The sequence below is a fragment of the Tasmannia lanceolata genome, unplaced genomic scaffold, assembly GCF_043159265.1.
Source record: "Tasmannia lanceolata isolate RefF3 unplaced genomic scaffold, GAP_Taslan_0.1 ptg000006l, whole genome shotgun sequence".
Lineage (NCBI taxonomy): Eukaryota > Viridiplantae > Streptophyta > Magnoliopsida > Canellales > Winteraceae > Tasmannia > Tasmannia lanceolata.
This window is the reverse complement of record NW_027518683.1, coordinates 21,424,988-21,449,910: the sequence shown is the minus strand read 5'-3', so window position 1 is coordinate 21,449,910 and position 24,923 is coordinate 21,424,988. Positions and strand designations below refer to the sequence as shown.

At 37.9% G+C, this 24,923-nt stretch overlaps 1 pseudogene; it reads left to right on the top strand.

Annotated features, from left to right (window-relative positions):
* The first annotated feature begins 19,503 nt into the window (after positions 1-19,503).
* On the top strand, positions 19,504-21,505 carry LOC143880080 (L-type lectin-domain containing receptor kinase SIT2 pseudogene; annotated as a pseudogene).
* The last annotated feature ends 3,418 nt before the right edge of the window (positions 21,506-24,923 follow it).

Here is a 24,923-nt window from a genome sequence, read left to right as displayed (position 1 = left end):
AAGAGAGAAATCAGGGAGACGGAGAAGCCACCTCTGCACAGGGCAGAATCCTGGAATCCGAGTAGTGTCAGCGAGACTTATTTTGACACCTTTTTAAACTAGGGGCATTAAGACCGAGCAATCCGAAAGGGGTAACAACCATGACGGAGATCCCGATGGAGGAAATTAGGTCATCTTGACATAGTTTTTGAGAGTGCTCTAAGAGTGGCTAACCTTACCATAACAAAATAACACATTTTATCTAAGGGTGAATCAAAATTTAGTCAAGTCCCTTGAATATTGTAAGTCTTCTTTGAAAGAGTCATCAGAAATCTGTTTCTGGTTTATCATTGTTTTTCTTTTAGAATCAAAAGTGTTTGGCACTGGAGAGAATGGGTGTATACCTTCCAAAGTGAAAAGAAAATTCAAAGTAGATCCTGGTTTAAGAATCAAAGAAGGGCAAGAGATTTGTTATTCAGACCTGCCTGAAACATCAAAGTCTCAAGCACTGAGCAAAATGAAGAATTCTTACATTCAGCCTTTGTGGAGATGGTTTTACCACTATACCAAAGAAAGAACCCATGCAAACTCAAATTTTTTCTACTTACATTGCTTTTGCCTTCTTAAGACTTTGTCATGGAAGCACATCATACTAGGGGCATCTTTTATGACTTACGTCATAAAAGATATTACACAATGATAACTGGGATATCTATTCTTAGCAAATAGAAAGCAGAGAAGCTTGAACATGCTCTTTGAGTTGAATTCCTTGATCCAATTGTTTCTTTTGGAGTCAGTTTCAGAAACTTTAATTCCCAGCGGAGTATAAAATCTACTCCTGCATCCTTCAAACCTCATCAAAATGCTTCTCACCTGTTAAAGAGAGTCAGCACCTGAAAATCTCATCAATCTATTTGAGTTTTGCTTTCAGCAAAGATCATGCGCTCCTAGTTATTCTTGGTAAGAGATGACTGGCCCATTAGTGAAATCGATCAAAGATGGTAAATTCTTCATTCCTTTTGAAAGATTTTAACAGAGTTTGAAATTACCGAACTTGCGTTACGCGGTTTGGTCTTTTTGAAAGATTTTAACAGAGTTTGAAATTACCGAACCTGTGTTACACAGTTTGGTCGTTTTGAAAGTTTTTAACAGAGATAGAAATTACCGAACCTGTGTTACACGGTTTGGTCCTTTTGAAAGATTTTAATAGAGATGGAAATTATCGAACCTGTGTTACACGGTTTGGTCTTTTTGAAATGTTTTAATAAGGAAAATATTTCCGATCCTGTGTTACACGGATTGGTCTTTTCTTCCTTCTCCCGGGTATTTAGTACCCCGATGATTAGTAGTGTAATGTCAAGTAGTGACTTACCTAATCATCGTTCCGCAATGTGCAGCTTCTTAACGAGTTAGGAGTCATGTGTATCTGCGAAGAGGTTTGTAGGGGACTGTTTAGCAGGACCTACGAATTTGGGTTTATGTGGAACTGTTTAGCAGAACCGCGTGATCCAGAGTGATTCGCTACCTTGAAAGAGAGGAGTCAGAGTTACTCGGATAGTTAAACAGATTTATTTTCAGTAATGATCTGTATAACTATCGCTAGGCTTGAGACTTAGTCTCGCCTCTGGTACTTAGTACCCAGATGATTAGTAGTGTAATGTCAAGTGGTGACTTACCTAATCATCGTCCCGCAATGTGCAGCTTCCTAACGTGTTAGGAGTCATGTGTATCTGCGAAGAGGTTTGTAGGGGACTGTTTAGCAGGACCTACGAATTTGGATTTACGTGGAACTGTTTAGCAGAACCGCATGATCCGGAGTGATTCGCTACCTTGAAAGAGAGGAGTCAGAGTTACTCGGATAGTTACACAGATTTATTTTCAGCAATGATCTGTATAACTATCGCTGGGCTTGAGACTTAGTCTCGCCTCGGGTATTAGAAGTTTGAGTTTAGCTTGAATATTCGATTACCCTAATAATTGGTCGAGTCTTTGACTGATCGGCATGATAAAAAAAAAAAAAAAAAAAAAAAAAAAAACTCTTTGAGTGTTTGGTTTTGAACTTGTTTGGACGAGTTTCAATACATTGGTCTTTGGCCTATTTTTGCAGGTTTCTAAAAAGAAAAAAACTCTTTGAGTGTTTGGTTTTGAACTTGTTTTGGACGAGTTTCAATACATTGGTCTTTGGCCTATTTTTGCAGGTTTCTAAAAAGGAAAAACTCTTTGAGTGTTTGGTTTTGAACTTGTTTTGGACGAGTTTCAATACATTGGTCTTTGGCCTATTTTTGCAGGTTTCTAAAAAGGAAAAACTCTTTGAGTGTTTGGTTTTGAACTTGTTTTGGACGAGTTTCAATACATTGGTCTTTGGCCTATTTTTGCAGGTTTCTAAAAAGGAAAAACTCTTTAAGTGTTTGAGTTTGTGCTTGTCTTAGACAAATTGCAACGTGGTTTCTGAGAAAAAAAAATGAAAGCTCTTTGAGTAATTGAAGTGATTGGTTTGTTTGTTTGGTTTGTGCTCTTTGAGCAATTGTTATGTGTACTTTGACTTAGCCTGATAAAAAAAAAAAAAAAAACTCTTTGAGTGTTTGGTTTTGAACTTGTTTTGGACAAGTTTCAATACATTGGTCTTTGGCCTATTTTGCAGGTTTCTAAAAAAATTTTTAAAAAAAAAAAAAAATGATGAAAAATGAAAACTCTTTGAGCGACTGAAGTAATTGGTTTGTCTGTTTGGTTTCTGCTCTTTGAGCAGAGGTTATGTCTACTTTGGTTTAGCCTAATAAAAACAATGTATGTGTGTTTGTGTTTTTATAATTGTTCGTTCGTTTTTGTTATCTAGTTTAGATAGTTGAGTCATGAGTATTAGGGAGAGACTATCTCTTTGAGATGTCTTAGTTGCCGAATTAAGAGTCGGTGAGAGGCTATCTCCCTATTGTTGGTAGAGTTTTATCTTTGTGAATATCGTTTTAAAACTGAAAACCCAAAAATTTGCTTTGCTTTCGGGTCAGTCAAAATGTGTCGTCTGTTCAGCTTTGCCATTCGCGTGTTACACACGCTCTGCCAAAGAGGGGCATCTGTAGACACCCCATTTTGACCGGACCCAAGTTCGCTATGCTTGGGAGAAACCCCATCCGATCATTTCCGCCATGTTTCGCATTTTTCCGTGAGAGGTTGAGAGAGATTATTCATAAGAATCCAAGCGAGGGAGAATTTGGACCCGTTTGGTGGGCCCGCATTGAACATTTGTTTAAAATTCGAATCAACCGAGGGCCCACGTTGTGGGGCCCGCGTTGTGGGGCCCGCGTTGTGGGGCCCACATTGTGGGGCCCACATTGTGGGGCCTCAGTAGGGCCTCTTGTGAGGCCTCTTATGAAGAACAATAATGATGGATTCTCCACTAAAGAAACATGATGGGCCCTCCACTAAGAACAATAATGATGGATTCTCCACTAAGAAACATGATGGGCCCTCCACTAAGAAGAATGATGATGGATTCTCCACTAAGAAACATGATGGGCCCTCCACTAAGAAGAATGATGATGGATTCTCCACTAAGAAACATGATGGGCCCTCCACTAAGAAGAATGATGATGGATTCTCCACTAAGAAACATGATGGGCCCTCCACTAAGAAGAATGATGATGGATTCTCCACTAAGAAACATGATGGGCCCTCCACTAAGAAGAATGATGATGGATTCTCCACTAAGAGGGACAACATGATGAGCTCTCCACCAACACATCTCTCTCTCTCTCTTTCTCTCCCTATATATATCTTCCTTCCCATCCATAAAAAAGGAGGAGAAAAAGGAGAGATTTATCTTCCATTATCTTTTTCTCTTCCATTATCTCTTCCAATCACTCCCTCCAATCCCTTTCCCTATATTCTTCTCCCATTATCTCTCCCAATCACCTCCCAATCCTTCCCTCTAAGAGAAAGTGAAGACGGCGGAACGGATCGGCGGCAACATTTTTTTTGGGGGTTTTCTTTGCTAATTGAAAGGGTAAGACAAAGCGTATATCCGAGGATTACTTACCCTAGAGACAAGGAGAGCTAGCAAGGTTGGTATTCCAAAACCCTCTTTCATATATCTTAAACTAGAAGCATGCTAGGATTGAATTTGTGATTTATTTTTATTTTTTCTTATTGTTATTCAAAATATGTTTTTTTCAATCTCTGAGTGTTTTGAACATTAAGAAGTGTAGAAATCTGGAATTTCGAAGAATTTTGACTTCGTTTTGACCGTAATTTGACCTTTTGAACTTTACCCTCAAAGGGGTAAAATTCTAAAGATTGAATTTAAGAAGATGTCAACATAGATCCAAAATCAATGAAAATTTAAACATAACATAATTGTAAGATTTTGAATTAGTACGAATTTCTTTATGAATTCTTGATTTGATTTAAAGGGTTTAAAAATTCATTTAACTCTAGGGGTATTTTTGGAAAAAACCAATTTTCAAAAACTCTATAATGTTTTCAAAAGTCAAATTTGGATGAGATGCAAATTAAATCTAATCTAATCTCCCGTGAATTTTTCAAGATTTTTGGTTGCTGTTGGATATTTGTTTATGATTTTTTACGTAAAATCATGCATGCTGTATTAAATCTGATAAAAATAGTAAATTGCAATGAAAACTTCTGAAAATATTTGTTTGATAATGACTACTGGAATTACATGTTTTCATAAAGTTTAAACTGATTTGGATTTGATTTACTATGTGTTTCTTTGTTAATTCATAATCTGGATGGATATTTGTAAAATCGTAAATTAATAGTAAATCATTTTTAAAATTTATGAAACTTTTACAGTAATCCTTTCTTATTGTAATACACATACTATAGAAATTTCATATTGTTTTGAATTGATTTGCTATACGTTACTGTGTTAATTCACAATCTGGACAGAAACTTTCAACATTGAAAAACTAATAGCAAACCACATTTAAAATCTATGAAATTTTTATTATAATCTTATATAATTAAGGAGAAGTTACTGTAAAAATTTCATCTTGTTCTGAAAAGATTTGTTATATGTTGATGTGTAAATCTACAATCTGAATTGAAACCTTTTAAAATCCTTGAGTAAATTGAATTAAAATCAAATTGTTTTAAAAATTTCCAGATCATAATATTCCATCACATATTCAATCATTAAATTATCAAAATAGAAACCTTAGGAATCACTGATTTCCTTTGTAAAATCCTGATGCTGTGATTAGTTTGTATGTTTTATTTTCTCATCACATTTACTCAAACTTAATCTAACAAAACCTGAAGGCATCATAGATTGCGCGAACTTATTGCACACACTTACATCACTTGCATCTAAACCCCTGCATCTCACATGCACACACGTCCTATTTTAGGAACCCGGAGTGTTATCTAGCATGGTTGACTGGGATTTCATCACCTGGTGCCTCTGTGCTAGAGAAGCATTCCACCCTTAGCCTAGTACCTTTATGGTACGTAAACGGATCTCTTGTTCACGTACTGATACGCCGGACACTGGTACAGTATATCGAACATGGATTCGCGCTAAGGGAACTCTTGGCCTTACCCCTAGATTAACCCACACATGCATGTAGTATACGAACACATGTGCATCACGTGTGTGAGCCTAGTTTAGGATATCCTACCCATTTGTGTCTAGATTAGGCCGTAGTCCATCTTCCAATGGCTACGATCGGTCCTAGGTACACAAACAAAGTCATGAGTCGAGATCCTCTCTCCACTCCGCTAGATTATGGTTAGGGTTGATGCCTTCAGGTAACACTGATAAAATGTGCGAAGATTAAAAAACTTTTCCTTTGGGGTTAGGATGTAAATCCCATTCATTTCCAAAGATCTCATAGGATTAGTCATTCATGATCCATCCGTTGAAAGCAATCTTATGCTATCTCATCTCATCTTGATCACAGATTTTCAATCTTATATTATCTGATTTGACTCGTGTTTTCATCTCTTTTAGAGAGTCTTTGACTCATTTATCCTTTAGTTGGTGTTAGTGGAGTCTTTGACTCGTGTTTCTTTTCCTTTAGAGAGTCTTTGACTCATATATCCTTTAGTTGGTGTTAGTAGAGTCTTTGACTCGTGTTTTCATCTCTTTTAGAGAGTCTTTGACTCATTTATCCTTTAGTTGGTGTTAGTAGAGTCTTTGACTCATGTTTCTTTTCCTTTAGAGAGTCTTTGACTCATTTAGCCTTTAGTTGGTGTTAGTAGAGTCTTTGACTCGTGTTTCTTTTCCTTTAGAGAGTCTTTGACTCATATATCCTTTAGTTGGTGTTAGTGGAGTCTTTGACTCGTATTTTCATCTCTTTTAGAGAGTCTTTGACTCATTTATCCTTTAGTTGGTGTTAGTGGAGTCTTTGACTCGTATTTCTTTTCCTTTAGAGAGTCTTTGACTCATATATCCTTTAGTTGGTGTTAGTGGAGTCTTTGACTCGTATTTTCATCTCTTTTAGAGAGTCTTTGACTCATTTATCCTTTAGTTGGTGTTAGTGGAGTCTTTGACTCGTATTTCTTTTCCTTTAGAGAGTCTTTGACTCATATATCCTTTAGTTGGTGTTAGTGGAGTCTTTGACTCGTGTTTTTCATCTCTTTTAGAGAGTCTTTACTCATTAATCCTTTAGTTAATGTTAGTGGAGTCTTTGACTCGTGTTTCTTTTCCTTTAGAGAGTCTTTGACTCATTTATCTTTTAGTTGGTGTCATTGGAGTCTTTGACTCGTATTTCCGTTTTTAGAGAGTCTTTGACTCATCTGTTTCATTTGCAGTATTATTAGAGAGTCTTTGACTTCGTTATCTCATTTCAGTGTTATCAGTTGCTCTTATTAGAGAGTCTTTGACTCGTTTATCCTTTAGTCGCTTTTATTAGAGAGTCTTTGACTCATTTATTCTCCAGTTACTGTCATTAGAGAGTCTTTGACTCATTTGCTCTTATAATAGTATTATTAGAGCATAGTTGATTTGCCGTAAGTGTTTGATAGGTAGAGAGTTCGTTCCGAACTACGTTGGCTTGATCCTCTTCCACGAGGTACGTAGTGCAGCTTGGGATCCACATCCCAAGTCCAGCCAAACCTTTAAAAATAAAAATTTTAAATCTTTCAAAGTTACAAAAATATTCAAACCATTTTCAAAAAGATCTTCCTCTAGAGTTAGGAGTATGTCCTAGCTGTTTAGGTTGTGTTCTAGAGTTAGGAGTTTGTCTTGATTTGTATTGATATGGTATGTCCTGTCGTGTGAGTGTCCCTAGAGTTAGGAGGCCTCGAGTCGATCGGTTAGACATTTAGTCGAACCGATGGCTAGACTAGGCATATAGTCAGCCCGTGGTTTTCATTAGGTTGCACAGCCTAGTTACACATAGGATTGTAGGAACCACCTGCATTAGCCTAAGGCTAATCAACTTGCATTAGTTAGGGCATATAGGGTGTCCTAAAATCCACAATTCACTGGAATTTTAATAATCATACAAGAAGCTTTAATAACTGGTTCGGTCTTTTAGATCGAGTCTAGGATAGAGGGCTAGATGTCTTAGGCATCATAATTTAGAATAGGGCATCGAACTACGTGGGCTCCGATTCTTCCCGAGGCCGGGATACGTAGCGCAGCTAGGATGGATGGCCATTCTGGTCCGAGTCCAGTCCTGCATTAGAGTTAGGACTTGTCTTGTCCCGTCATACATAGCATAGATTTGTGTCTCATGTTTTGATATGTTTTCTTACTTTCTTGTACTGATACTATACCTTTGGTTGTAGCTTGCATGTGCGTGTCCACCAGAAACTTAGACACCCATTAGGCATGTCACTCATAACCTAGCTTTGCTTAGGTGACACATTTTTCATTTCATTTTACGTGTTTATTTCTCCATTCTCAGGAAATGCATGCTTAGGTAGACGATTCCTGAGGATTGTTCCCATTTCACATGATTTTTACTCAAACTTCTTTGGAATTAATGAAAATGGCATAAGAGACCAAGTGCTTGCACTCGGGCGAATTGGGGGTGCTCTCAGACCTTCCCCATTCGTAACCAGGCACGAACCCATATATATTTCTGGTTATCCATTGCACAGAGGATTTGATTTTAGGGTTCCATGGCCTATCCATGGATGGCGACCCTGAGTTCTTTTTAGGTACATCTCGGTTTCGAGCCCTGGCTCCTGATCAGGATGTATCTCATTCGTTTTGTATCGCCACTCGTGCTATGCTGTGAGGGTGGCATCCGTTTCGAGAGTTCCTTGGCAGAGCTCTCCTTCACATTGTGGAGATCTTAGAGGATTGCTGTGGGGACCTCGCGTCCCTCGCCGCACTCGTCCTCTCCGGATCGGGGTCCACAGTAGCCGAAAATGTTGATGACCGAAAAAATGAAGAAGATTGGGGTAGATGTTTCGTGGCCGAAAAATATGAAGGCAATGACGCTATCATCACGGCGGACAACACCATACATCCGGTAGAGAAAGAAGGGGTCATTACCATTGGTGGTGCAAATGAGGATCCTATTACACTTAAGAGTGTGTTTCATGTTCCTGGTATGAAGAAGAATCTTTTCTCGGTCGCAAATGCGGTTGATGTGGGAAATTATGTTTTGTTCGGGCCTAAGGAGGTGAAATTTCTTCGGAATATTTCAAGCTTGAAGGCGGATGTTGTCTACACCGGTAAGAGAGTTAAAAATTTATTTATTTTATCGGCTTCAACCTTATATGTTGATAAATGAGTACAAATGATGGCGCTTCAATTTGGCATGCTAGATTGGGTCATATTAGTATGGATAAATTGAAGGTCATGGTGATTAAGAATCTACTGAATGGGCTACCAAATTTAAATTCCTTTGGTAGTAGAAAGGTGTCTGAGGGTTGTCAATATGGTAAGGCACATCGTCTTCCATTTGATAAGTCTCTTTCAAGGTGCAAGGCCCCATTGGAGCTTATCCATAGTGATGTAATGGGACCTTGTAGGACACCTTCACTTTCCGGCTTCCGCTATATGTTGTTATTTGTTGATGATTTTACTAGATTCACATGGGTGTATTTTATAAGGGAGAAATCCGATGCATTGTCTAAGTTTGTTGAGTTCAAGAAGACCGTTGAAGGTATACTTCACAAGAAAATCCAGCGATTGAAAACCGATAATGGTGGGGAGTTTACTTCCGATGACTTTTCTATATTTTGTCGTGATCTTGGTATACAAAGGGATCTCATTTGTGCCTATACGCCTCAACAAAATGGAGTCGCGGAGAGGAAGATTAGGCATCTTGTGGAAACTTGTAAAAGTTGGTTGCATGCAAAGAACTTACAGAAGGCCTTATGGGCGGAAGGTATGGCATGTGCAACTTATGTGATTAATCGGGTGCCTCTTAGTCCGATTAATATGAAGTCTCCTTATGAGTTGATGTTTGGAGTGAAGCCTAGTGTCAAGCATTTCAAGATTTTTGGTTTAATTTGCTATGTGCATATGTTGGATGAAAGGAGAACAAAGTTGGATGCTAAGGCGAAGAAGTGTATTTTCATTGGGTATGATGAAAGGAAGAAAGGTTGGAAGTGCATGGATCCTACAACTCACAAGTCCATTGTTTTCAAGAGATGTTGTGTTTGATGAAGTCTCTTCTAATTATGCTTTGGATGGTGGCTCCACTAATGGTGTGGGTGTAGGTGAGCACATCCTTGTTGAGGTTGAGCCTCAAGCAACAATGAACTTGCCGGTGACACCAAATGTTCCAATGGAATTTGGGTCTTCCTCTTCTTTCCCGATGGGGGAGCAAGGTGATAGGAGGAGTGATGTTGCATGTCACATTCAAGAAGCTGAGCAAAATGAAGAAACTAATGAAGAGGAGTATAGTGCGTCACATCTTAGAAGATCAAAAAGAAAGATTGTCAAGCCGGCACGGTATCAGGATGGAAACATGGTAAGCACTTATTCTTGCTTTCTTTCCGGTCCATTTGATGATAATGAGCCTTCTTGCTTTGATGAAGCAAAAGGGGTGAGAGAATGGAAGGATGCTATGAATGAGGAGATGAAGGCACTTGTGAAAAATGAGACTTGGGATCTTGTTTATAAGCCTAAAGATGTAAATCCGCTTACATGTATATGGGTGTACAAATTGAAGCAGAAAGCGGATGGGAGTGTGGATAGATTCAAAGCAAGGTTGATAGCTAGAGGGTTCTCTCAAAAGTATGGAGATGATTATGAGGAGACCTTTAGTCCCGTTGCCAAGATGACTTCCGTTCAAGTTGTAATTTCATTGGCCGCTTATCATGGTTGGAAATTGTTTCAACTTGATGTGAAAAATGCATTTTTGTATGGTGAGATTGATAAAGACATCTACATGGAGCAACCGCCGGGGTGCAATTCAAGTGATTATCCAACTCATGTTTGCAAGCTCAAGAAAGCTCTTTATGGGTTAAAGTAAGCTCCAAGGGCGTGGTATGGTAAGATTACCGAATACTTGCAATTTTGCGGTTATTTTTGCATCTAACTCCGATTCTAGTGTATTTGTGAAGAAAGACAAATGCTTGCTTGTTATTGTGCTTCTTTACGTCGACGACATGATAGTTACTGGCAACAATGATGTTGAGGTTGCAACGCTAAGGGATGAGCTATCTATTCGTTTTGAGATGAAGGACTTGGGAGAGCTAAGTCACTTTCTTGGATTGGAGGTGGAGACCTTGAATGATGATGTGCTAGTTTCTCAAAAAGGCTCTGCGGAGATATTAGTTGGAAGATTTGGGATGAGTCAAAGTAAAGAATCGTCTACTCCTCTTGATCCCAACATAAAGATAAGGCGGGGAGAAGGGAAGCTTCTTCCTGATTCGCGGCCATATCGTGCTCTTGTGGGTAGTCTCATCTACTTGACTATCACAAGACCCGATATTTCATTTTCCGTTGGGCTTGTTAGTCGCTATATGCAAGCGCCACGGAAACCACACTTGGAGGCGGCAAAGAGAATTTTGAAGTATGTGAATTCTAACCTTGACTTTGGGTTGCTTTACAAGAAAGGGGTTGATTTTGTGTTGAATGGATTTACCGATGCCGACTATGTAGGGGACTTGGATGATTGGAGATCTACTTCCGGTTATGTGTTTTTGTGTGGATCGGCAGGTGTTTCTTAGTGTAGTAAGAAACAAGACTCGATGTCTCTTTCAACAACGGAAGCAGAATATAAGGCCGCCGCTCTTGCGTCTCAAGAATGTGTTTGGTTGCGGCGGTTGATTGAAGATGTCCATTTACCTATCCACAAGGCGACGACTATTCTTGGTGACAACCAAAGTGCGCTCAAACTTGCCACAAATCCGGTTTGTCATTCAAGAACAAAGCATATTGAGATCGAGCATCATTTCATTCGTGAAAATGTTTAGATGGTACAATTGGTGTAGCGGAAGTGAGGAGCAAAGAGAACATTGCCGACATCTTTACTAAGTCACTTTCCAAAGGACCATTTGAGCTACTTCGGGATAAGCTTGGAGTAGTTTTCAAAAAATCACTTTAAGGGGGAATGTTAATTTTTAAAGTGTATTTTTTGGGTAGTTTTATTTTATTTTTATTTTGAGTGTTGTAGTGAGGGCAAATATGTACTTTTGTGTCCATGGGCATATTGGTCTTTTTGCCTAACTTGCATATGTGTGAGGCACACATGTTTGCTCCATCTTTTCCCACTACCTACTTATTTCAAATTCAAACCCTTACTTGGAACTCCAAACCCACCACTTCGCTAAACATTAATGACACCACTTTCCCATACTTACTACCACTTACCTAAGCTATTTTCTCTTTACTTTCCTTGACTAAGCCTATTCTCATTAACTTCATTTTGGTAGAGATTCTCCACAACCTAGACCTCCATTGAAGCTCCATTGAAGCTCTCTTGTGTGCAAGCTTTCCTCTTGAAGCTTTCTTCTTTTTTGCGTTCTTTATCTTGTATGTTTTGTTGTTCTCTCATATATTGAAGCACATCTTTTTTGGGCATTGTTCTTCTTCTACTTTGGTTGTTGTTCTTGGGCTAGTGTAAACTTTGGTTTCACTATTTGAGAAGAGGATTTTCCGGTGTTGTGAAATCCGTCTTTCTCTATAGTATGTAGAAGACTTTAACGCTTTTGGTGTCAATTCACATTAAAGGGAGCGAATCTCTGTCATAGAGGGGGAGCGAATTATCATCGCCCTTAACCAAACACCCCAATTAGATGACATGGCACTCTAAATCTAATACCAGTCAAAACACCTAGCAAACCCCAGAAATTGTGCAATCAAACGTCCCTTGATATTTATCTGGCCATCTGTAGACACCCCCATTTTGCTACGCTTTAAAAAGCAAAAGATTCGGTAGTTTGTCAAGTCTCGAGTTTATATTCCGCAATAGATTAGGCATCAATGCATTTTAGGGTAGATTTCATCTCATTTTAGGTGTTTGGAAGTTGATTCGCAATCCTAAAGGTTTCTAGGGTGTTCCAATGGTATCTGGAAAATAAAAGTTCAAGTTTTCAAGCAAGTGAAAAAACCTGCTATTTTTAGAATTTCCAGGGTTTCCCTCATTTTTGTCCATTTTTAAACTTCATGGGTATTTTGGTCTTTTCCTTTGTTATTCTTTTGATTCTCGAAATGTGTCTGAGAGATTATAGATGATTTCATGAATTTTGGAAAACCTGCTAAATTTAGAATTTCTCAGGGGTTTTACTTAACTTGGAAATTTTATGTGCGAAGGGCATTTTAGATATTTTCAGGGGGTACCAAATGATCATGTTTGATATTGCCCACCAAAAGAAGCAAACTTAAAAACTTTCTATTTTTTAGGTTTGACCATGAAGACTTTCTATTTTTAACTTTCCCCTTTGGGGGCAATCCAATTTAAGGTCATTTTGGTCGCTTTTAGGTGTTTTGATCGAATAAGGGTATTTTGGTCCAAAAAATTATTTTTCTAAAGGGGATGGTTCGACCATATGTCGAGGGTACACCATGAATGTCATATGGGTTGAGTTGATCAATGAAAAAATTTGAATTTAAAGGATTTTATTGAATTTTCATTGAAAAAAAACCCGAAATACATGTCATATGGCCCATTGGGCTAAAGCCCATGAGGTGGGGGTCCATGTGGACCCACCCATGTGGGTTGGCCACATAAGTGGGTGCCCCACATGGGGAGGCCACATGCAAAAACGTCCAACATGGGATGAGGTGGTTGGTGACATCATATTTGCTTTAAAAAAATAATAAAGAAAAGAAGAGTTATAATTAGAAAGGGCTAGTAAAGTCAGGTTAGTAAAATTGCCATAACTTTTTACCTTCTCATTCAAAAAATTATTAATTATACTTGTTTCGAACGTCTCAAAAATATCTACAACTTTCTAGTTTGTCACTTTTTCTGAATCAGCCCCTAAATAAGTCGAAAATGAGCTCAAACGTGGACAACCCTCTTTGGACGAAAATCATTCATAAAAGCTAGTTTCCTATGTGAGAAGGCTTCTAGATTAATCTTGAAGGATCTATATTTGTGTAATTTAGCATGTCTTATTTGACAAGAAATTAAGATTAGAATCTAATTAAATTTGGAAACAAGAAAGAAAGGAAGCAAGAAGCACAAATTGGAAACATGCTAAAGAAAGAAGCTCTCACATTGGAAACTACTAATTTTCTCTCAACCCTAATCTTTTCTATAAAAGCAACCACACACAACCTTTGGCCTTCTTCTTGAAACTTCATCCAACCCTAGGGGAAGATCTGAAAATTCATCCATCTCTCTTGCTCCTTTCTTGGAATTTTGTTCCATTCTTTTGGTGTTCATCTCTTCTACTTGGTTATTCAAAAAGAATTCTCATATTTCTTCGACATAATCAACATATTGGAGATATTCTTTGGGGGTTTTCTTTGCTAATTGAAAGGGTAAGACAAGCGTATATCCGAGGATTACTTACCCTAGAGACAAGGAGAGCTAGCAAGGTTGGTATTCCAAAACCCTCTTTCATATATCTTAAACTAGAAGCATGCTAGGATTGAATTTGTGATTTTTTTTTAAAGTCATGAATATTAAAGAACTTGAATGTGAAATTTTAAGGAGATTAGATCAAGTTTAAGTTATTTCAAAATCTGAAATTTTTCTTGGAAAATCTATTTTTTATATTAAAATTGAATTTTCGGAAAGAAAAGGGTTTAAAATCCAATTTACAAAGCAATTATAACAAACCTTTACAAAATTTTGAATTTTTCAATCTCTGAGTGTTTTGCACATTAAAAAGTGTATAAATCTGAAATTTCGAAGAATTTTGACTTCGTTTTGACCGCGATTTGACCTTTTGAACTTTACCCTCAAAGGGGTAAAATTCTAAAGATTGAATTTAAAAAGATGTCAAAACAGATCCAAAATCAATGAAAATTTAAACATAACATAATCTTAAGATTTTGAATTAGTACGAATTTTTTGATGAATTGTTTATTTGATTTAAAGGGTTTAAAAATTCATTTAACTTTAGGGGTATTTTTGGAAAAAACCAATTTTCGACAAATCTATAAGGTTTTCAGAAGTGAAATTTGGATGAGAAGCAAATTAAATCTAATATAATCTCCTGTAAATTTTTGAAGATTTTTTGTTGCTGTTGGATATTTGTTTATGATTTTTTATGTCAAATCATGCATGCTGTATTAAATCTGAGAAAATAGTAAATTACAATGAAAAATTTTGAAAATATTTTTTTGATAATTATTACTGGAATTACATATTTTCATAAAGTTTAAACTGATTTGGATTTGATTTACTATGTGTTTCTTTGTTAATTCATAATCTGGAGAGATATTTGTAAAATCGTAAATTAATAGTAAATCATTCTTAAAATTTATGAAACTTTTACAGTAATCCTTGCTGATTGTAATAAAGTTATTGTAGAAATTTCATATTGTTTTGAATTGATTTGCTATATGTTACTGTGTTAATTTACAATCTGGACAGAAACTTTCAACATTGAAAAACTAATAGCAGAACACATTTAAAATCTATGAAATTTTTATAGTAATCTTATCTAATTAAGAAGAAGTTACTGTAAAAATTTCATCTTGTTCTGAAAAGAGTTGCTATATGTTGATGTGTAAATCTACAATCTGAATTGAAACCTTTTAAAATCCTTAAGTAAATCGAATTAAAATCAAATTGTTTTAAAAATTTCCAGATGATCATAATATTCCATCACATATTCAATCATTAAATTATCAAAATAGAAACCTTAGGAATCACTGATTTCCTTTGTAAAATCCTGATGCTGTGATAGTTTAATGGCTGAAATCGCATTCATAATCGTATACTAATTGTGATCAATCCTTGACAATTTGAGCATGTAAATTATAGTACGATATTGGCTCCGAGGTCTACTGTCCACGGAAATCCTGAGAAACATGCCAGGCAATAACGTACTATAACTTAGATGTTAAATTGTGCGAGGTGAGAGCGCACGATTCCCTTTCATGAATGCGATCTAAGCATGAATTTTATCAAGCCTTAGAGCCTTTGGTATTCCTTAGATGTTAGGAATCAGAAACCTTTTAAAGAACTGAAAATCTTTCATTTCAACAAACTGAATTGATTTAATCCATGTCTTTGGAACCGTTGGATTGCGGTCTCCCATCGTAGGATCCTTTAGAGCCCCTTAGGAACACTCACGTCACGTTGTGTTCTAGGTTTTAGGGAGTCCTAGAGTTAGGAGTCCAGCCTCATCACGGACGCTTGCTATGGATAGCAACCGTGCCATAGGTCTAGTTACACTAGTCACCCAATCTTTCCCTAGGACAAGCCTAGTAAACTAGGATGTAGGCTAACCTGCATTACTCTAAGGAACAACTTGCATTTAGATAAGAATCATATAGCATCTTAAATGAAATCCTAAGATAATAAAATCCTCAACTTGAATTAAATAACTTCTCCTAAAACTGTTGAAACAATCAATCCCGTCTAGGTCGGTGTCTTAGTTGAGTTAGGCATAAGTAGCTTAGCTTAGGTGCACCGAACTACGTCGACTCTGATCCCAGTGAGGCTTGGGTACGTAGGCAGCTTGGATGTCTGATGGCATACCAACCGCGAGTCGGCACCACAACAAATTGTGGTGTTTTGTATATTAATTTTCTTGTAAATACTTAATCAAATCACTTAGGATTTTTCATGAAATTAGAATTTTAGGAGAACTTTCACTTAGATTGAATCCAGACAAATTAAAAAATCAAGATACACATTTAGGATTCACATTGAAATTAGATCATAGGATGCATGTCCCGTAGTTAGCACATTAATAGAGAGTTGAATGAGCCATTTAAAATAAATTTAAAAGAGTTAGCTTTTGGAATCGAAGACTGATTATCGGGCAGGAATGGTGCATGTGGTGGATAAATCCCCATACCTTCCATTCTTGTAACCAGGTAGCGAGTCTAGATTTCTGGTTAATCATGGGTCCTAGATCCCACATCTAGGTGGCGACTCTGTCAGTCTCTTTTGTGTGGAATTCGGATTGCCTTAGTGATCCCAAGTTCACATAAAAGATGAATTAAAATCAATAATAAATATGCACACGCCAATCGCGTGGGTACGAGAGACCAAGAGAGAGCGTGGCGGCTCACGCCTTACCCCTCTCGCGTGATCGGATCCCACACTATCTAATCATCTACCTTGAGTTATAAAAGGACTTTGGATTTTAGATTCTTTGTTTTGGGCAACTTCTTGGGGCCCCTTATTGATGGATATGATCTACGTGAATTAGGTATTAGTTTCTTGAGGAGAATTTGAAAAAAAAAAGTGTTCGTCATTGGAGGTATGTAATGTGTTCTCCAATGATATGCCCTATTGATTTGGTACACTCGAATCTCTTTGAACGTAAGAAATCTTTGATAATCTTAGCTTTTGATTTGGGTCTTGCATGCTTATTCTTTATTGATCACAATCTATAAAATTGTATACTCATTGACAACCTATGAACTTTGTATTGAATATGTGACTCTCTCTGATATAAGAACCTTTTAGTCATTGTATATCTAACTATTTTAGAAAACCTTGTAGAACCAACATGAACCACAATCTTTGGAACTTTGTACGTATCTTTGGATCTTTTATTTATGGGGACATCTTTTGTGGAGGCTTGGGCTATATGTGAACTGCAAGGGCCCGCACCAATGGGGGTTGTATGTTGGCTTTAGTGGGTGCTATTCGCTGACCCTGTCGACAAGTATATGAACTTAGAAACTAGTTTCGAACCGTGGAAATAACATACTTTTAGGGCTAAGCCAATGACCTTTGGGTGATTTCGTACCTTTCTGATCGCTTTCAGTGATCTCTTAAGACTTTGTGACTTCTCTTATTGAGACCCCTCTTTGATGTGATACTTTGAAATATGACTTTGTGGACTTCGTTTCTCAGTTATTATGTTTGTACCAGTCTCCTCATGAGTAGCTTTTGTCATCTTTGTTTACATATTGATCCCTTCTATATGGCATGCTTTTGACCCTGCTTTTGTGGTGCGTCATTATGTACTGAGCTTTTCAACTGACTGTGGTTTATCATTTTCAGATTTTGACCCTTGTGGTGCGGACGAGGGAGCAGAGGCGTGACTTTTGGATTTTCAAATTTAGTAGATTCTTTTAATTTCACAGCGAGTATTGTTTAGGCATTATTGAGACTGTTATTTTATTTCATTATTGTTTATTGGGGAGAGTGAGAGAAATATTAAATATTTGACTATTTGGATTATTTATGCAATTGTGGACCTTTATGGTTGGTTTTGTTATTGCTTTGTTAGCCTTGTATGCTTGTAAGGTTTTCTTGCAGCTGTACATCGCAGTCGTGTTCCCAGGCCTTGTGTGTGCGGCTTGGGGACGTTACACAGTGTAATCTAATTTGGTCTCCCACAAGAAATTTTCAACATGACAACTAAGATCATTGGTTAGTAGCTACATGGATTATTTCCCACCATAATTTTTGGATTTGGACTAGCTCAATTAATTCATGGCAGAATGCTAGAACCACCTGCCGGAGCTACACACTTTCACTACCATTTCGCTTGCATGGTGGGATCTCACATGATTAACAATAGAACCAGTAATGTCACGCCCTGACCCCGCTGTGTTGATATTGTCCGGTTCCGGGTTTTCCCACCCCTCCCCGGTCTTGTTTTGCAGCAGCACTAATCATGCCCGAGCCACTCTGTGGGCCCGCTCCTTGGAGATGCTGAAAACGTGTCTACACAGGGAGAGGAGAAATCCACATATATAGCCTAGTAACTTTTCCTCTCTCTTCGATGTGGGATCTTTCAATCCACCCTCCTTAGGGTAAGCGTTCTCGCTAGCACACCGTATTGTGGGAGGTCCCGCTCTGATACCATAATGTCACGCCCTGACTCCGCTGTGTAGATATTGTCCGGTTCTGGGTTTTCCCACTCCTCCCCGATTTTGTTTTCCAGCAACACTAACCATGCCCGACCCACTCCGCGGCCCACTCCTTGGAGATGCTGAAAACACGTCTACACAGGGAGAGGAGAAATCCACATATATAGCCCATTAACTTTTCCTCCCTTTCCAATGTGGGATTCTTTCAAGTAATGCGATCTGGGTCCCATTGCCTGCTGCGGAAATGGTGAAGATCCAACAAGTTCTTCACTCATTAGAGTAGAAAATAATGTGATTGGATGATTGCTATGGCCAATACCAGAAATCTAGTTTATCAGACAGTAGATTTTTCGACCAGTTCATGTAATATCTCGAATCTACATTATATTGGTTGATTTGACATTCAATCTACAAAACGTCTGCTGTTAATCACAGAGATAGTGATTATCTGCTGATATTTCTAACCTTATCAATATTTGCCCCAAATGTAAACTCAATTGTTGGAATATAGAAACTTGATCAAAACTACTTCATTGAATTAAATTTCAAAAATTAAGTTGACATCAACCAGAGATTAAATTTCTACCCATATGACTAACAAAGAGGGTGAAAAAGTCTGCTCTTTGTAGATACCAACGTCTAAGTCTAGTTCTAGAAGTAATTGCTTTGTCCCCACATGATTTATGTCTGATTTCCGTCCTCTAGTGCGTAAGAAGATACTGTGATTCTATTAAAAGAGATTTTACATGGTGCTCGGCCTTGAAGTCAAGTGTGGGCAATACCCCCCTTGATATTTGATCCAACAGCAGACCAGTACTTTCTAAGAGTCTGACCTACCCTTGACTTCACGGCACCCTATAATTTCTCCTGAATGATGCAGTTCATAGCTTCACGAGTGCTGCTGCTTGGGTACGTCCCACTCATAGCACCCATTTGATTTAGATCCAACGGTGGGCCGTTTGGATACACGGATTTTAGAATTTGGATTTCCCGTCCTAAGATGATCTCCTACTCTCTTGCTGACGGAAAGAAGGGCAAGAAATCAGAAAACGGATGGTCTCCCATCTCAATTTTGAGGAAATCCAAGATTCTTAAATCCGTGTATCCAAACGACCCCCTAATGTCTGTTGTATAGACTTCTCATAGGTCATTGCCCAGTATCAAAGGCCTTTTAAGTCTCTACCTGGATTTCAGTCATGTTTACCAAGATCTTACTAGTGCTTCTCATCAAACTTGCAGCTTCCAAAGAAGATGGTTTCACCTATAATGGATTCCTAAGTGCCAATCTGAGCTTAGACGGCCTCGCCGGAATCACACCCAACGGCCTCTTGCAGCTAACCAACAGTACAAAGCAACGAAAGGGTCATGCCTTCCATTCCTTTCCCCTCCAATTCAGGAATTCTACCAACGGTATTGTTTACTCCTTTTCTACAACTTTTGTCTTTGCAATTTTTTCCCAGTCTCCTTATGCTAGGGGCCAGGGAATGACCTTTGTCATTGCTCCCTCAAGAGAGCTCCCCACAGCTCTACCTAGCCAATTTCTAGGCCTCTTCAATGATACCAACAATGGAAATCCTTCTAATCATGTTCTTGCTGTTGAGCTTGATACCATCCAGAACACCGAATTTAGGGATATTGACGAGAACCATGTGGGAATTGATATCAACAGCTTAAATTCGAATAACTCCGCTCATGCAGCTTATTATGCAAATGAAAATGGTGGGATCAGGAATTTGAACCTTATAAGCGGAGAACCCATGCAGGTTTGGGTAGAGTACAATGGTACTGATATGAAACTTGATGTAACAATATATCTTGTCTGGACACCTAAACCCAATCGTCCTCTCTTGTCTTCTATGGTTAATCTTTCATCGGTTGCATTAGAAGATATGTACGTGGGTTTTTCTTCAGCGACGGGAACGGTCCTATCTGGTCATTATGTTATGGGATGGAGCTTTCAAATGAATGGAAAAGCTCAAGAACTCGATCTATCATGTCTTCCTAAGCTCCCTCGGAGAGGTCCCAAAAAGAAATCAAAAGTATTGACAGTTGGGTTGCCCACAATTGCTATAGTTTTCATGTTAGTGATCATCACCAGCGTTCTACTTGTTGTTAGAAGGAAGATCAAATTCGTTGAGATACTTGAGGATTGGGAGCTGGAATATGGGCCACAAAAGGTTCTCATACAAGGATCTATTCATAGCCACCAAGGGCTTCAGAGACACAGAGCTTCTGGGGATCGGAGGTTTCGGTAGGGTTTACAGAGGTGTGTTACCTTCCTCTAAAGTTGAAGTTGCGGTGAAGAGAGTTTCTCATGAATCAAGGCAAGGGATGAGGGAGTCTATTGCAGAGATCATCAGCATTGGAAGGCTCCGGCACCGGAACTTAGTACAGCTACTCGGCTATTGCCGGCGTAAAGGAGAGCTCCTCTTGGTATATGATTTCATGCCTAATGGAAGTCTTGACAAATTACTCTTTGATCAACCCATGTCAGTTCTAACATGGGATCAAAGATTTCGAATTATCAAAGGAGTAGCTTCCGGGCTCTATTACTTGCATGAAGAATGGGAGCAGGTTGTCATCCATAGAGACATCAAAGTAAGCAATGTTTTACTAGATCATGAATTCAATGGAAGATTGGCCGATTTTGGTCTGTCGAGATTGTATGACCATGGAACTGATCCTCATACCACTCATGTCGTCGGAACTCTGGGTTATATGGCACCGGAGTTGAGCAGAACTGGCAAGGCAACGACAAGCACCGACTTGTATTCCTTTGGGGCCTTTATACTCGAGGTTGCTTGTGGAAGGAGACCAATAGATCCACGGGCATCTGCCGAAGAATCAGTTCTTGTTGATTGGGTGTCAGAATGTTGGAGAGGGATAATTTTAGAGGCATGTGATCCGAATTTGGGAAATGGTTACATAGTGGAGGAAATTGAGTTGGTTCTGAAGCTTGGATTGCTCTGTTCGCATCTGGTATCTGGCACTAGGCCAAGCATGAGGCAAGTCCTTCAGTTTCTAGATGGCGATGTTCCTCTACCCGATCTTTCATCAAATAGTTTCAATGTTAATTTTCTAGAAATGTGGCACAATGAAGATTTTGATGCTTTTGCCATGTCATATCCTTCTTCGATGGACAAGTCAGGTGGATACACGTCAACAATTAGAGATTCAATCCTCTTTGGGGGCCGTTGATTCCCTCTTAGTGCATTTGTTTCTGTCTAATAAAGGAACATTTGCTTCTCTCTAGTAAAGGAAACACTGTAAGTGTCTGATAAGCTTATTGTCCTTAGCGCTTGTTGCAATGAGAAGCGAAATTCAAATGGATATCACAAAATATGCTTTAGTAATACAAGCCAGTTTAGGGTTAAAGATATTAATTTATAACTGATATAGCTTTTTGATTCATACTCCAATGATCTATATCGGCTTTGTGTGTATCTGTATATTTGTGTTTCCCTCCCTTGTTTGTGTGAGTGTGCATGCTTGTGCGTATGGAGGGATACTTATTAAACCCTCTCTATTCTTCTTACTTTTTCATGTGAGACTAAACTTTTACTCTTCCGAAAAGCCATTCTACACTATTAAAAACACCCATTTAAAATGACTTTTCAGTTTAATTTTTTTTTTCAAAAATACTCTATTTTAAAAAATTCCTACAGTCTACTATAACTCTTCTGTTCTCGACACAATTAGCAATCTACACTAGAAGAAATATAGGCTTTGTCGATGGACTAAATGTATCAGTATAAATAATTCAATGGTGCCACCCTTGTAGCCCTTTTCTACAAGGGTTCCTATGACTTTAGAATCCCTCCTAAACAGTTTAGATGTTGGGAGTTGTGTTGAGAGAGAGAGAGAGAGAGAGAGAGAGAGAGAGAGAGAGAGAGAGATATCTGGCATACTTTAATCAAGGTTTTAAATTTCGGCCGAAATCCGAAATTTTGGAATTTCGGTCGGGACCGAAATTTGGAATTTCGTTAATTTTGGCAGAAATTTAGAGAAAATGTATATATTTAAAAAAATAAAAATAAAGATTACAAATTTTTTGCCAAAATTTCGGAATTTCAGTCCGAAATTTCGAAATTGATTAAATAATATTTTTTAACTATTACCAAATTTCGGATTTCGGTGGGGTCCGAAATCCGTACCGAAACCGAAATTTAAAACCTTGACTTTAAATCTTTAATTACTAACCGGTTAAAGGGGTATGTGGGAGACTTTAACGCTTTTGGTGTCAATTCATGTTAAAGGGAGTGAATCTCTCTCACAGAGGGGGAGCGAATTATCATCGCCCTTGACCAAACACCACAATTAGATGACATGGCACTCTAATGCCAGTCAAAACAACTACCAAACCCCAGAAATTTATTTGGCACTAATCATCAGGCAATTTCGAAAACATTGTGATCAGTGATGTCAACCGCCATATATTGATATTGGCACTAATCACCACGTCTTATACAATTTTTGACAGTCTATAAAGAACCATTTGGGAATTCTATTAACTTTAGATAGCTAGTTAAAAAAATTTAAATCGAAGAGAGTAGTTTCATTATCAAAATATGGTACATGTACACTCTAGGTACATTCTCATGCTGACGTCATGCTATGCAAATATCTTATGATTATGACCGAACGGTCGTAAATAGCTTGCACACTTAATGTCTGGTGTATAGACTTTTCGTCTTAGCCTAGTATATATCAAACAGAATGCAATATATGAGAAAGTCATTTGAATGACCCCATTTGAATCTCTACCTGAATTTTAGCCATGTTTACAAAGATCTACAAGAAAAGTGACATTCACCGATGGTCATGACCCTCGGTGTATATGCCAATGAATGTCGGTGTAACTTACACCGACGCTTTTAGTGAACGCCGGAAATCATTTGATTTGGCAACATTTTTTTGTGACCGCGGGTAAAATAACACCGCTAAAGGTGATGTTTCTTGTAGTATACTGTTGTTTCTCCTCATCAATATTTCTGCTTCGAATAAAGATGGTTTCACCTACAATGGATTCCTCAGTGACAATCTGAGCTTCCACGGTGTAGCAGGGATCACACCCAATGGCCTTTTGGAGCTAACCAACAATACAGAGCAACAAAATGGTCATACTTTCCACTCTATTCCCTTCCAATTTAGGGACTCTACAAACGGTACTGTTTACTACTTTTCAACTACTTTTCAACTACTTTCTTCTTTGCAATTCTCTCCCCAAATCCTGATTTAAGCACCCATGGAATTGCCTTCGTCATCTCCCCGTCAAGAGAGCTCCCCGGAGCTCTACCTAAGCACATATCTAGGCCTCTTCAATTCTACCAACAATGGAAATTCTAAATAATTAATCATGTTCTTGCCGTTGAGCTCGATGCCATCCAGAGCACCGAATTTGGAGATATTGAGGATTGTTGGAATTAATTCAAACGGTGACTTATCTTGTGGGGCCCACCCAATTAAGCCTATGCAAATTAGTCTTTACCTCTTTGGTGTTCTAGAAGTAGGTGGAAGAGTAGAATTCGTTTGGCAGTGGAAGTCTTTTGAGATTAGATTTTATCATTAAGCTATTTTATAGGAAGTTATGATTTATCTATTTAGAGTCATATAAAAATTCTATAAAGTGGTATTAGAGAGGAAGGTCTTAGGATTTCCATAGAGCAGAAAATCCAGGGCGAATTCAAGAAAACAACGGCAAGGGTTCAGTAAGTTCACAACATGGCAGGTAACACCAATTCTTCAAATTTTCAGCAAAGTGTTCCTTTATTTAAAGGTGATAAATTTCAATTTTGGTCAATTATGATGAAGACGTTATTTATGTCTTATGAATTATGGAAATTTGTGGAGAATGGGAATGAAAATTTTGCAGAATATGAAAGATTGACCACGGTACAAAAGAATGAATTGAAGGAGAGCAAAAAGAAAGATGCAGGGGCTTTTTTCCTAATCCAAGAATGGATGAACCAATATTCCAAGGATTATGGCTATAACTACATCAAAAGAAGCATGTGATTTGCTTCAAGACGAATGTCAAGGTACTACGGAGGTAATTTCTGTTAAGTTACAAACCCTTCATCGTGATTGTGAGAATTTGATTTTGAAAAATTTTGAATCAAATCAAGTGTTTTTCACAAGAGTTAGTTCTATTGTAAATCAACTAAGAACTTATGGAGAAAAATTAGATGATAAAAAAATTGTTGAAAAAGTGTTAAGGAGTCTTCCAAATAAATTTGATCAAGTAGTTGCTGCCATAGAAGGGTCTAAGGATTTATCTAAATATTCTATGAACGAATTAATGGGTTCTTTGCAAGCACATGAGTAGTGATTGAATAAGACTACAGAAAATCCACTAGAGCAAGCGTTTCAATTAAAAGTGGATTTGAAGAAAAGATCAGTTGATTCAAATAAAGGTTTCCGAAGAGGAAGAGGCTGTGGACGTGGTGGATTCCGCAGTAGAGGTAGAGGTAGAGGCCAATTCAGTGGTTATCAAAGAAATCAAAGTGGAAGTAACCATGAATCTACTTTATTATTTTAGTCCTTTTGTAAAAGATCAAATCATATTGATAATGATTGTTGGTATACAAAATAGAAATTTACCACAATATTTTTATTG